The sequence below is a fragment of the Leptonotus elevatus genome, chromosome 4 (genome assembly GCF_054856555.1).
Source record: "Leptonotus elevatus isolate MCC_2025b chromosome 4, RoL_Lele_1.0, whole genome shotgun sequence".
Lineage (NCBI taxonomy): Eukaryota > Metazoa > Chordata > Actinopteri > Syngnathiformes > Syngnathidae > Leptonotus > Leptonotus elevatus.
Genome location: NC_141242.1, coordinates 12,240,957 through 12,252,876, shown reverse-complemented (window position 1 = coordinate 12,252,876; position 11,920 = coordinate 12,240,957). Strand labels below are relative to the sequence as shown.

Genomic DNA, 11,920 nt, shown 5'->3' with positions numbered 1-11,920 from the left:
TATAAACCAAAAGAGAGCAGAACAAAGTCCCGGCAAGTCTTTGGAGTGGCGAGGCTTCAAAAAGACTCTTTTGAAAGCAAAAGAACAGAGGCTAAAATAAGAATATGCTTTATGTTTGGATTTATTTTAAAATAATACATCTTTTAAGTCTGTCCTTTGGAATGAACCATGACCGAACGCAACCTTGATTACAAAAGTGCTGACGATGAACAATGCTCTGGTATGTATTCTATATCGTCATCTAATCCGCTACATTGTCCATCTCAATTGCTTTTTCAGTGGCATCGCGAAAGGGGTCATTCGTCTTGACCCACGCGTGACTGCGCAAACTGAGAGCACTTAATGTAAGCAGCGAGAGCATCTTTTTAAATCTCACACCATCCCGACGGTGACAGCTTATATCCGCAATGACAGAGACGCCATCGACATTCCGGCCGTCGCCTCGCAGGCCTCGTGTGCATCATCCACTGCTGAGTGGCTCCAATGCCCAAAAATGCAGTCGGGAGGAGAGGGGGGGATTGTGAGGGGGGGGATGGTTGCTTGCGGCTGTTGGCCGGATCACTCCACACTGCGCTGATTGTGCAGAAGACAGTGAAGTAGTGTTGGCTTCAACTGATGGACAAGCGCTCGACAGCGCTGTTTTGTTGCCTTGTCAGCTCTCTTAAGACTCGTACTTACGTGTGTTCTGCGAGTGACCTCGACTTCTATTGTGTGACTCAAAACCTGCAGGTCTGCCATACGATGTCAAGGATGCCTGTTTGATTGATAAGCATACAATACAGTGGGTCCCTCTTTTTTTCACGGGTGATTCTTAGGTTCATTATAGGTGAATTTTCTAAACACTTACTCTTAATAAATGTAACTTTTAGAATGCAAAATAAAGAAAAAATATCGGCACTGTAAATCATTGCACTTCCAACGGAAGTTCTTCATCTTCCATTACGAAGAAGAAGAGGAAGATTCATGGGTTTTGGGGGGCGAGGAGCTCTAATGTTCTTGGTCACAAATTTGTCATATAAAAAAAAACAATATTTTTTGACTGGTCCAACTTAAAAATAGCAAGAAAATCTGCGAAATTGTGAATTATACGGACAATAGATACATTTATGGCCACAAATGGGTGCCCAAAGACAACTGGGATAGGCTCCAGCACCCCCGCGACACTTGTGAGCAGTTAAGAAAATGGATGGATGGATGGATGAAAACCCCGTGATAGTGAAGCTGAAATCACCGAACTGCCATGTAGCAAGAGAACACTGTTTACACTACAGTAAGGCTCTCTTTGATGATATCAAGGAATTTTCCTATTTGATGACCTTCAAGGCCTTCTTAGCTGGCCCAAACAACTATCAGAAGCACTGACCTACATTTCAAACTTACATGAAATAATAATTCCGGGTTTTCTTCATCTTCTTTCAAATTTACACCATATCAGATCTTGCGTGCCAACCTCTTGTGGTCAAGACTAGAATTACACTCAGAAAAGACGAGAACAACATCAGTTATTAACTGTTAATTAATTAATTAATTTATTTATTTTACTTATAGCGCGAGAGCAAACCTGTAACACGACGCAGAGTAATTTACCCTACAGTGTTTTTGTACATTATTTTGTGACGTGATGGTGTTATTAAAAAGATAAAAACTGCCGTCATCCGTATAAAAAAATGCTCAAAACTATCAAAGCTGAAGATTCGTTTCCAAACGGATGTAAGAGTCATCAAGAACTAACTATGCATCCATCTTGATGTCATCTCAACAAACCAACTCAAAAGCAAATGTTGGTGCACCATTTGAAAATGACTCGTAAATATTGTAATAGTTTGTCCGCCGCTCCACTGTGGAGCCGTCTGACACCTAATGGTGACCCTTGACCCCTATGAGTGTGCATAATATCACCTCTTTATGGGCTAAAATTGCATGGGCATTTTTGACTTTGACATTTTTGTTTTACGCGAGTTCAAAGGTTAAGGGATTTTAGGGTCAAGGTTAGAATGCGTGCGTGTGTTAGTGGAATATTCCTACACACACAAACCACATGGAGAACTTCAAGGTAATAATAACATGTTTCTTTGGATTTCAGTGTCACCATATCAGTCCAAGCAGCGCGGTGACCTAGTGATAAGCACGCCTGCCTCGCAGTTCTGAGATTCTGGGTTTGAATTATGTCCCGGCCTCTCCTGTGGCTTTTAGGAAGTGAGAGTTTCATTGAGGATTATATCAATTGGAATAATATTTGTTTTTTTCTTAAAATTGGTTCATTATTTGCTAATTTGTTGATGGTTATATATATATATATATATATATATATATATATATATATATATATATATATATAAAATCAGCAATTTTCTCACCTTAATTTTTTTTATAAATTTTTGTAAATAATTGGTTGATTTATTACATTTAAATTTATAATAACAAACTAAAATACAAATGATCTATAGTACTTCTATTTTACAGTTACATAATTTCACACATTTTTCTAATGGATTTACTATAGTTTTTTTTAATGAATCACTTGCATTGCCTTGTCAAGCAATTTTGTTGGGCTACCAAAAACATATTGCTCACCACGGCGAACTACTAGCCAGATATTGAGCTGCACTGTATTTGTTTACAGTACACATGTAGCTAGAATGACAGACAGATCCATCTATCTCTTGCCTAATATGTTCCCTGTAATTTCATACGCCGATGTGCCGTACTGAATGTTCCGTTCAGAAAAATCGGAATACAAATGAACTACACCATATCAATGTGTCAACTATGTTCAACATTGAAAGATTTTTTGTAGCCTACTATAATATATATACTATATTGTGTGTGTGTGTGTATATATATATATATATATATATATATATATATATATATATATATATATATATATATATATATATATATATATATATATATATATATACACACACACACTATGCTATTTTCAGCAAATTACAACACTTCCCACACAGTCTTCTTGACTGGAAGACAAGATTCCCAAAAAACATGATAAGCAATTTGTCGAGTTCAAGCTTGAAAGCTGGAGTGAGCAGAGCCGTCGTTAGAGAGAGTTTGGCCAACTCGGTTTCGGCAGGGTAACAAGATGGCGTAGTACTCTACGCTGTGATTGGGCAACTGCTGGTCACATGACACAAAGATGCCATCTTTTTACCCTGCTGAAACCGAGTTGGCCAAACTCTCTCTATCAACTCCTTTAGTAAGTTTTGTCGCACCCTATGGTGGAATAATGCATTACAACAACAGAAATGCTACATAGATATGTCAAACTCATTTAAATTCAGGGGCCACTTTCACCTAAATTCCATCTCAAGTGTGCTGGACCAGAATGTCCTTGGTCTCATTATTTAAATATATCTAGGCTTTGTTTGTTTTTTGGTGCAAATAGTAATCTGAAATTTCTTTTTTAATTAGGACTTTTTTCCAACAAGAAAATATTCATACTGCAACGTTAAATGTCTTTGCAGAGTAGTAAAGTCGAATAGTTGACTAATCGACTCCGAAGCTGTATGACGCCGATAACAGTGCGACGTCCAACTTAGTGTACACAGTCAATAATGGAAACACAACCCAGATCAAGGCTTACTTTCCAAAGACCAATCTGAACTGTACCATTTTGTTGAAAACTTTTTCTTTCTTTTTTTACCCCCTCCCTCTTCTTCCAAGCCCCGCGTCCTGTGGAAATGCTGCCACTGCCAGATGGTTATCAGCACGCCCATCCCTCGCTGTTTGCTTTTGTTTTATTTCACCGAGCAAGCACTGACTAAGCCAGGATGAGGGCCGTGCATGTGTGACTTGCCCGTCGGCCTCTGCAGCCCTAATGCCAAATCGGTGTCATTTATGGTCCAGACGGCCCTTTTTCCACGCTTTGAATACTCTTGCGCATAATACAAACACGGGTCTGTGCCCAAGGCGGCAACAATGTCACTACAAGGAATTGTAAAAGTGAAATATTAAAATGTGAACATGAGCTGCAGGCAGATGGAGACAAGCGTGACAAAGATCCAGTTCAACTTGTAAGTGTACCTTCAGGACTTTTGGTCATGGCGCCAGGAAAGTATGTGGAATAAGTACCGGTATATTAAACGGTCATTTGTGCGTAGGTGGATCTCAAGAAAGGCTTTCTTTCAGCTACTATAGCACACTACATTACCCAGAAATCATTGCAACTGACAAATGGCTAATTGTACCGGATGACCAAATATGGGCAAATATCATCCTGTTTTGTCCACTGAATTTTGCGCTTTTGCGGTTGTGTCAATAATAGCTCAATTTTTGGACATGTTGTAACCCCCAAGAGGTCATCAATTGCGCCAATTCAAGGGACCCGAGGACGCCGAATATGTTCTTTTTGTTACTTTCCGTCCTTGACAGCTTCTCAGACGAGCCGCCACAAGAATGTAGTGTCCTACTTTTGACAAGCAGCAACACTGCAGGCGAGAAGTGTTATTTTAAGGAAAGCCGAAAGGGCTGCCACATGAAAATTGGGTTGCAAACACATTGGCAAGATGAGAAGATTTTTCTTGTCAATCATCGCCTTCCCAATGTGTGAATGTAATTGGCTTCATTTATGAATATTTAACCGGAATATGATCACTTATACCACGTGGGGGGGTGACGAAGCAAATGGCCTCTATGATGATTATTATAATTTCCTAATTCTCTCCAGAGAGAATTACACTTTAAAAAGAGAATTCTTGAACCAACTTGAGTCTAAAAAGAAAATTGTTGACCAACTTCATTGAATTACTTCAAGTGGTAAGACACATTTGAATTAATCAAAGCTAATATATTCAGTTTAATGACCTCATAATTAATTAAACTTAATATATTAACTTGGATTAACTTAATTCAATTGTGTGTTACCACTAGAAGTAATTGAAAGTTTTTGAGGATGGATAGAGATCAGATGTAGGGTTTTAAAACGAGGAAGAAGAGGAAGTACCTTTTTCTTTTGGCTAATTGGGTAGAGAGTAAAAACTAACTCATTCACTGCCATTGACGGATATAAACGTCAAAAATTCATTTGAACTATTTCTATTAGTTTAAAAAAAATCCACATTTGTTAACAATTGTATTAAACCTAGAATTTTTTTTATTGTACATTTAGAACAGAAATTTGTGATTAATCGCGAGTTAACTAGTGAAGGCATGCGATTAATTACGATTAAAAACTTTAATCGCCTGACGCCCTGAATTTTTAATAATCTTTTCTTTTCTTTTTTATTTATTCACTTCCATTGATGGCTATAGACGTCAAAAATTAATTTGAACTATTTCTATTAGTTTAAATTTTTTGTCCCACTTTTGTTAAAAAGAGTATGAAAACCTAGATTTTTTTTATTCTATTTAGAACAGATGTAAAAAATTGTGATTAATCGTGAGTTAACTAGTGAAGTCATGTGATTAATTACATTTTTTTTTTTAAAAATCGCCTCTTACCTTTAATTTTTAATAATCTTTTTTTTAAATTAATTTATGGCTGTAAATGAGTTAATGATTAGAAAAGAAAGTACACTCTAAAAAGTCTAAAAATAAAATTGTTGACCAACTTAATTGAATTACTTCAAGTGGTAAGACACAATTGAATTAATCAAAGCTAATAATATATTCAGTTTAATTACCTCATAATTAATTAACCTTAATATATCAACTTGGATTAAATTAATTCAATTGTGTGTTACCACTAGAAGTAATTCAATAAAGTTTTTGAGGATTGATGGAGATCACAAGAGGAAGTACCTTTTTTCTTTTGGCTAATTGGGTAGAGAGTAAAAATGTTAATGATTAGAAAAGAAAGTACAATCTAAAAAGAGAATTGTTGAACCAACTTAAGTCTAAAAAGAAAATTGTTGACCAACTTAATTGAATTACTTCAAGTGGTAAGACACAATTGAACACACAATTGAATTAAGTTAATCCAAGTTAATATATTAAGTTTAATTAAATATGAGGTCATTAAACTGAATATATTATTAGCTTTGATTCATTCAATTGTGTTTTACCACTTGAAGTAATTCAATAAAGTTGATCAACAGTCCTCTTTTTAGAGTGTACTTTCTTTTCTAATCATTCAAATTCTTACTCTCTAACCAATTAGCCAAAAGAAAAATGGTACTTCCTCTTGAGATCATTTTAAAACCCTACATCTGATCTCCATCCATCCTCAAAAACCTGTGTCCTCAATAGGGTCAGAGGTGAACTATCCCAGCTGATATAAACAACAAAAAAGTAAGTCGGCACAGGCAAGCGTGTACCGTATTTTCATGACTATAAGGCACACTTAAAAGTCTTAAATTGTTCTCAAAAATCGACGGTGCGCCTAATAGTGAGGTGCGCTTTGTGTGTGGACCAAGGCCCAAAATCTGACTGACTGTGTGGAAAGTCTTCCCGCGACACGTTGCTTATATACAAGAAAGGCGGACCTGTCTGAGGACAGACATGAGAGCACTGAAGAGTCAACTTGGTGGCGAGTTCTCCATTTTGACTTAAGCCCACCAGCCCGACTCCTGATCCCCTCGCCTGACGCATAGTTCTGCCACTGATATTGACTTATTTTGGTTCAGTTTGCTGTCTATATTTGAAATGGATTCATGGACTAGTCCCTCTAAATTGTTGGCCAGTCTCCTGGGGTAAAATGGAGGAAAAGGATCATAAAAAGCACTGTATCGGCGCCGGCCCACCGGGCCTGACTATACGTATTGATTCTATGCCAATACATGATATATTTCTATGGATTTTAGTCCCAGCAGGAACTTTGGGGAATTGAAGCTAACTTAGAAAACGATGCAATACTGCGCCTCAACTTTTCCAAGATGCCTCAGAAACTCCAGGAATGTACGGAATGTGACCTGTGAGAGGGTTCCACTTTTCCCAAAGATCCCAACTAAACCACAATCACCTTTCCCCATCGCAGGTGTGGAAAGAAGTGAACTGGCACGGACCCAAGTTGATGGTCCCGAAGAACACGACCCTCCATGGTAGGGCGCATTCCAAAACTTGCAAGTGCTGATGTGACCACAAAAAAATAAAATAAAAAAGGATTGGAAATGTGTTTATGGATTCTATTTTACGCCTTTAACAGGTCTTTAAAAAGCGAGCGTGGCCCAAGAGTGCAGCTGACCTCATTTTTTTATTAATTTAGCTTTTGATAGCATTTCATTGCAGCAGTGTTACAGCTCGGTGCCTTTTCAAGCAGCCAAGGATTGCAGTTGAACATGTGCGGCTGCTGCCACGAGGGACTCGATCCGGTGGGTCGACCCTTTGCAAACGCTTCCCATTGCCGCGGAAAAAAGGAGGATGATCCTGAAAAAAGGATTATCTATATTGCAGGCCAGGAATTTATGCAAGTGGCTCACAGGCAACGACTCGGAACCGCTGCCGTTCTTTGCTTGTGGCCTGACATTAAACATTCATCTTGGTGTTAAATTGTTTTAAGGAGCCTGTAAAGTCAATTCAGAGCTTTGCTTTTAATATAAAATGATTTCTGGAAACGTGAGTAGACTAAGAAATCACGTAGAACTCAGTTGTTGAGACTTTCCTGACTTTTTTTTGTTTTTTTTGTTTGTGGGGTGAGGTAAATGGGGCCAAATGGGGCTCTGGCAGAGCCAGCCCTCCCCCACTATAAACAGTATCACACAAAAGCCATTAAAAGCTAAACCCAGGCAACAAAAGTGAGTACACCCCCAAGTGAAAATGTCCAAATTCAGCAGTTATTATTTTTCCCTCCCGAGTGTCATCTGACTCATTAGTATTAAAATGTCTCAGGTTTGAATAGGGAGCAGGTGTGTTAATGGCTCTATTTTGACTTAATAAGGGAACAATACATTTTCACTCTTATTTCGAAATGTCATTTCGTCCGCGTTGTCCTATGGAAAGATATAATTAAATATAACAGAGATACTGTATGACCGTTTATGTCTTTGCTTGCATTCGATGCAATTGCGTTAGCTAGCTACCGAAAATGCTTCTTCCCTTTGGATAGTCTGCTGGTGTGACCACTTTAGAGTGCCTCGTTGTTGGCTGTGAGTGTTCTTTTTTTTTCTTTCTTTCTTTCTTTTTTAATCTGAGGGCAGTCTGAGGACATGGCTGCTTTCAAGCAGAACATCCATTTTCCCAGACATTTAATTTTTCACTTTACAGGGACTTTAATTTAAGTTGGGACTGGTTTCATTAAAAGAAGAGGACGGCATCAGGACTGCGCGAAATGTAAGAAGTGATCAACTTTTGCTTCTTATAATGGTAACATTAGACATCTTTAGTGTAGAGCGAGGTCGCCTGCTCTCTGGGAATGTTGTCTGTCGAAATGAAGTTGGGAAGTAGCAGCAGACCGTGAAAATGTGGAGATTTGATGATTCACCTGACGTTACGATTTAGACTTTCGAGAGTGAGTTGGATTTAGGTCATGCAAACTTCAGAGAAGGGAGAGATTGTCCACTGGAGTCCAGAGTGCTTGGTGGCACGGCCTGATGTTTGTCTTTCCCCCAGCGCCCCTGGTTCCCCTGCCAGGAAGCCAACAAACCTCCGCAGGTCACAGCAAACTAAGAACTGTGAGAGCATTGTATGCTGTCAAGCCCTTACAGTTTCCTGACGGCATTTATACATTTCCTAATGAAATTACTCCATGTGAAGCCCCACAAATTGGCGTCAACGTTAAAGTCTTGTCGTACAGGAGCAGGACCGCCTTTGTCTGATTTTTATGCCGCTGCGGTGAACATTGCCACACTGTAAATATCTAAATTGCCTAAACCTGGGTTAGACATCTTCAGGTTCATGTCACACTTTTTTTTTCTGTACAAGTAACTAAGTTGATGCATCGAATCTGCTGTTCTCAGTTATTCACTTGCATTTACCAAAATAATGCTAGCTTCTGATTGGTTAGTGTTAGTCAGCTGATAGTGGGTCAGGACGTGTTGTCGCTCTACCAGCCGAGTAAACTTTAAGAAAAAATCCGTCTCCATCCTGTCTTTTCATTTTATAAAGAGTACGAATCCTCACGTTAGCTTCTGGTGGACAAAAGCCAGCACTTCGTCCAGACTATAGCGACGCAAATCTACGAGTTTATTTCTTGTAAATTTACAACGTTTTTTTTCTTGAAAATTTGCCACTTTATAATGTTACAAATTTGCAAGTTTATTTCCTGTAAATTTGTGAGTTCTTTCTCGAAATATTACCCCCCTAAAAAAATATAAAAAGTATGTGACCCTAATACGCCGCTGCACAGTAAACATGATTCTAATTTGGTAGCAATTGGATAAATTATATATGGAAATGGCCAAAATGATTGAAATGGATGCTTCAACCCAAAATGGAAGACCGCCTGTGTCTTTCCGGGATGGCTTCTTGAGACAGACTCATGGTAGACGCACCTCCCAAATTTCAGGAGGGAAACAGGTTACAAAGAGATGAATTGATGAAAAATTCGGAGGTCAATATTTGGGCTTCAGTACCGTTTGTACATTTAACCAGAATCAACACAGCTGCCAAGCACGGTTTGAGTTTTTGAGCGAGGAATTTCATTGGCCTAAGAGTAATAACAATAGCAATATTTAGGAGAGTCTTAGCACCATGTGCACAGACTCTAGTAAAACCTCAGAGGAAGTGATATGTAAACACCAAAATCGAAGGGTGGAACTTGTGTGAGAGTAATCTCTCAGGATTTCAGCTCTTTCATAAAAAAGTCATTTGGGGGAAATTTGTGAGCTATTATTACAGCTGGAGCTGGAAATGACATTTATTTGGAATAACTGCAAGAATGAGGACCTCTCTCGTGGAAATGCACAGGAGCTCTATCCAAAACAAAAATGCGTGTCATATGTACGTTTGAGCTCGATTCGTAAACTGGGTGAATGGTTTCATTAGTTACTGGGAGCCAAATCACAGTGAAAATTTAAAGATTTAGCTTTTAAGGAAGTGAACCGTATGTGCTATTTATCGGCCGTGGTTGCTATTCCTCCCAACTCTTTCCTTTATATACTGTAGCATGTCACCGTCAATCCAACGGCTGCCTGTGGCCCATTAACAACTAATGATTATACACATAAGCACACGCCAAAGACAAGCAGATATAATAATGAGTGCAATGAACAGTTGGGAACAAATCCACAATTAGCACTGCTGGACGTGAACAAAAGCCTCCTCTTGTTTCAGTGGTCGTTTGTAGTTATTTCAGGAGCTCTGTAGCGCGAGGCAGGCAAATAATGTGCGGCCTATCAGATATAATGGGCTGGTATTCACACAATGCCTGACACGCATGCCAAACTAACAGCAGGCCTATACGGCTTTGTGCTGTTTCAGTGGACTTGGAGATACTGTCTACATTAAAAAAATATATATATATTTAAAGTCAGGAACAGGGCGTGATTGAAGGCAGATTGGACGATAACTAAAAAACAAGGTGGATGACCTAAACCCTCTGTGAAGGTCCAACTAGAGCTTAAATATGTGGAACTATCATAAAAAACTGGAAAATCCCTGAAAGATGCAGTCAACTCAAACCATCGCTTTTTAGTACCTCTCTCTGGCGTGTCTTCCACACGGTAAATATTAAACTTGCCGACATCTCCCCTCTTTGGTGGAGGTTCACATGCATGCCTGATCCACCACAACATAATCTTCTGAACAGAATTTGCTTCTCCCACTAGTCGATGAATCTCTCTGCTTCATCTATCCTTCCTTCTCTTTATCCTCCTTCCTTCCTTTAGTCTTTCCTCTGGGTTCTTGAGGTCTCCCTAATGTGTTGGAATTTTGATGTTTCTGGGGTTGGTGAAAGATTCTGGTTTTATACCTCTGTGGGTGGTAGGTGGTGTCTGGTTGGTGCTGGATTCCACTTTGTTTCATCTTTATTTCCTTTGATCCTTCCTCTGGTCTCCGGACACTTAACGACTGTGGCGGGACTCTGAAGTATGCAGTCAAGGTGAAGGGTTTGGGATTTTTAACAGGTTTCAGGTGAATTAAAAAGCACAAACTCGCACGCACACGTACAAAAAAAAAAAGAAGAAAAAAAAGAGCGATGATGATGACATGTTGACTCGGGAAGGCTGCCAAATGAATAATACTGAGCTCTCAAAAAAAAAAAAGTCAAGACCTTGACTTCAGAACTTCTAATCTTAAAAATAAAAAAAATCATTTCGGACTAAAGTGTTGCCTTCAATGACCATGACCCGGATGACTAAGCATTGGCACACGTTGCTTTCAGTAATATGATCCCGTCCAATTGTGCCAAACATACCAACGGCAAAGCCAAATATGATCTCTTGGGGGATGTGGGACCACCTGAAGCCCCTAATTGGTAAGCGGTGTTTGGGTATGGACGGCAGCCGGGTGACTGCTCAAGAGGTCCAGCTGCTCCGCCGCTCGGTCCCGCCTCAGCCCTCAGCTATTAACCCGGCGTCCTGCTCACTTTGTTTGTTTGTTTTCCTGCCTTTGTTTGTACTGGAGACTTCCCGTGTAAACTCAAAGAAACACGATCCCTTTAGAAAATAAAAGACCACTCAATTTGGAAAAGCAGTGAGTGACTATTAGGATTATATTCAATGGGCAATGAAAAGACATCGACATACCACCCAAGGAATTCAATCATTAAAACATCTGAATATCTCAATCATATTCAAAAAACAAAACAAAACACACTCCCAAGTTAAAAAAATGGATCTTAGCCCAATAAAAGGTTATTGTACCTAATAAAGTGCCTATGGAGCATATATTCCTCCCAATTACAGAAGTCAGAACCCGCATCATTAAAATAAATCCCACCATGTCACCTTCAACGGTCCACCAGCTCGACTGGAGCCAACGCAAACACGCACTTGCTCATAAAAAGCAGCGCAAACATTACACGCCAAAGCAGCACGTTTGATTAAGAACACCCCAGCAAATATTCCATCCATCTTGGCAAAAGCGG

At 39.2% G+C, this 11,920-nt stretch overlaps 1 long non-coding RNA gene across 1 annotated transcript in view; it reads left to right on the top strand.

Moving 5' to 3' along the window:
• Nucleotides 1–7,046, top strand: part of LOC147175554 (uncharacterized) — a 13,542-nt gene extending 6,496 nt beyond the window's left edge. Inside the window, exon 3 of the long non-coding RNA XR_015094530.1 lies at nucleotides 6,935–7,046. This is a non-coding gene — a long non-coding RNA (uncharacterized LOC147175554). The remainder of the gene's footprint in view (nucleotides 1–6,934) is intronic.
• The last annotated feature ends 4,874 nt before the right edge of the window (nucleotides 7,047–11,920 follow it).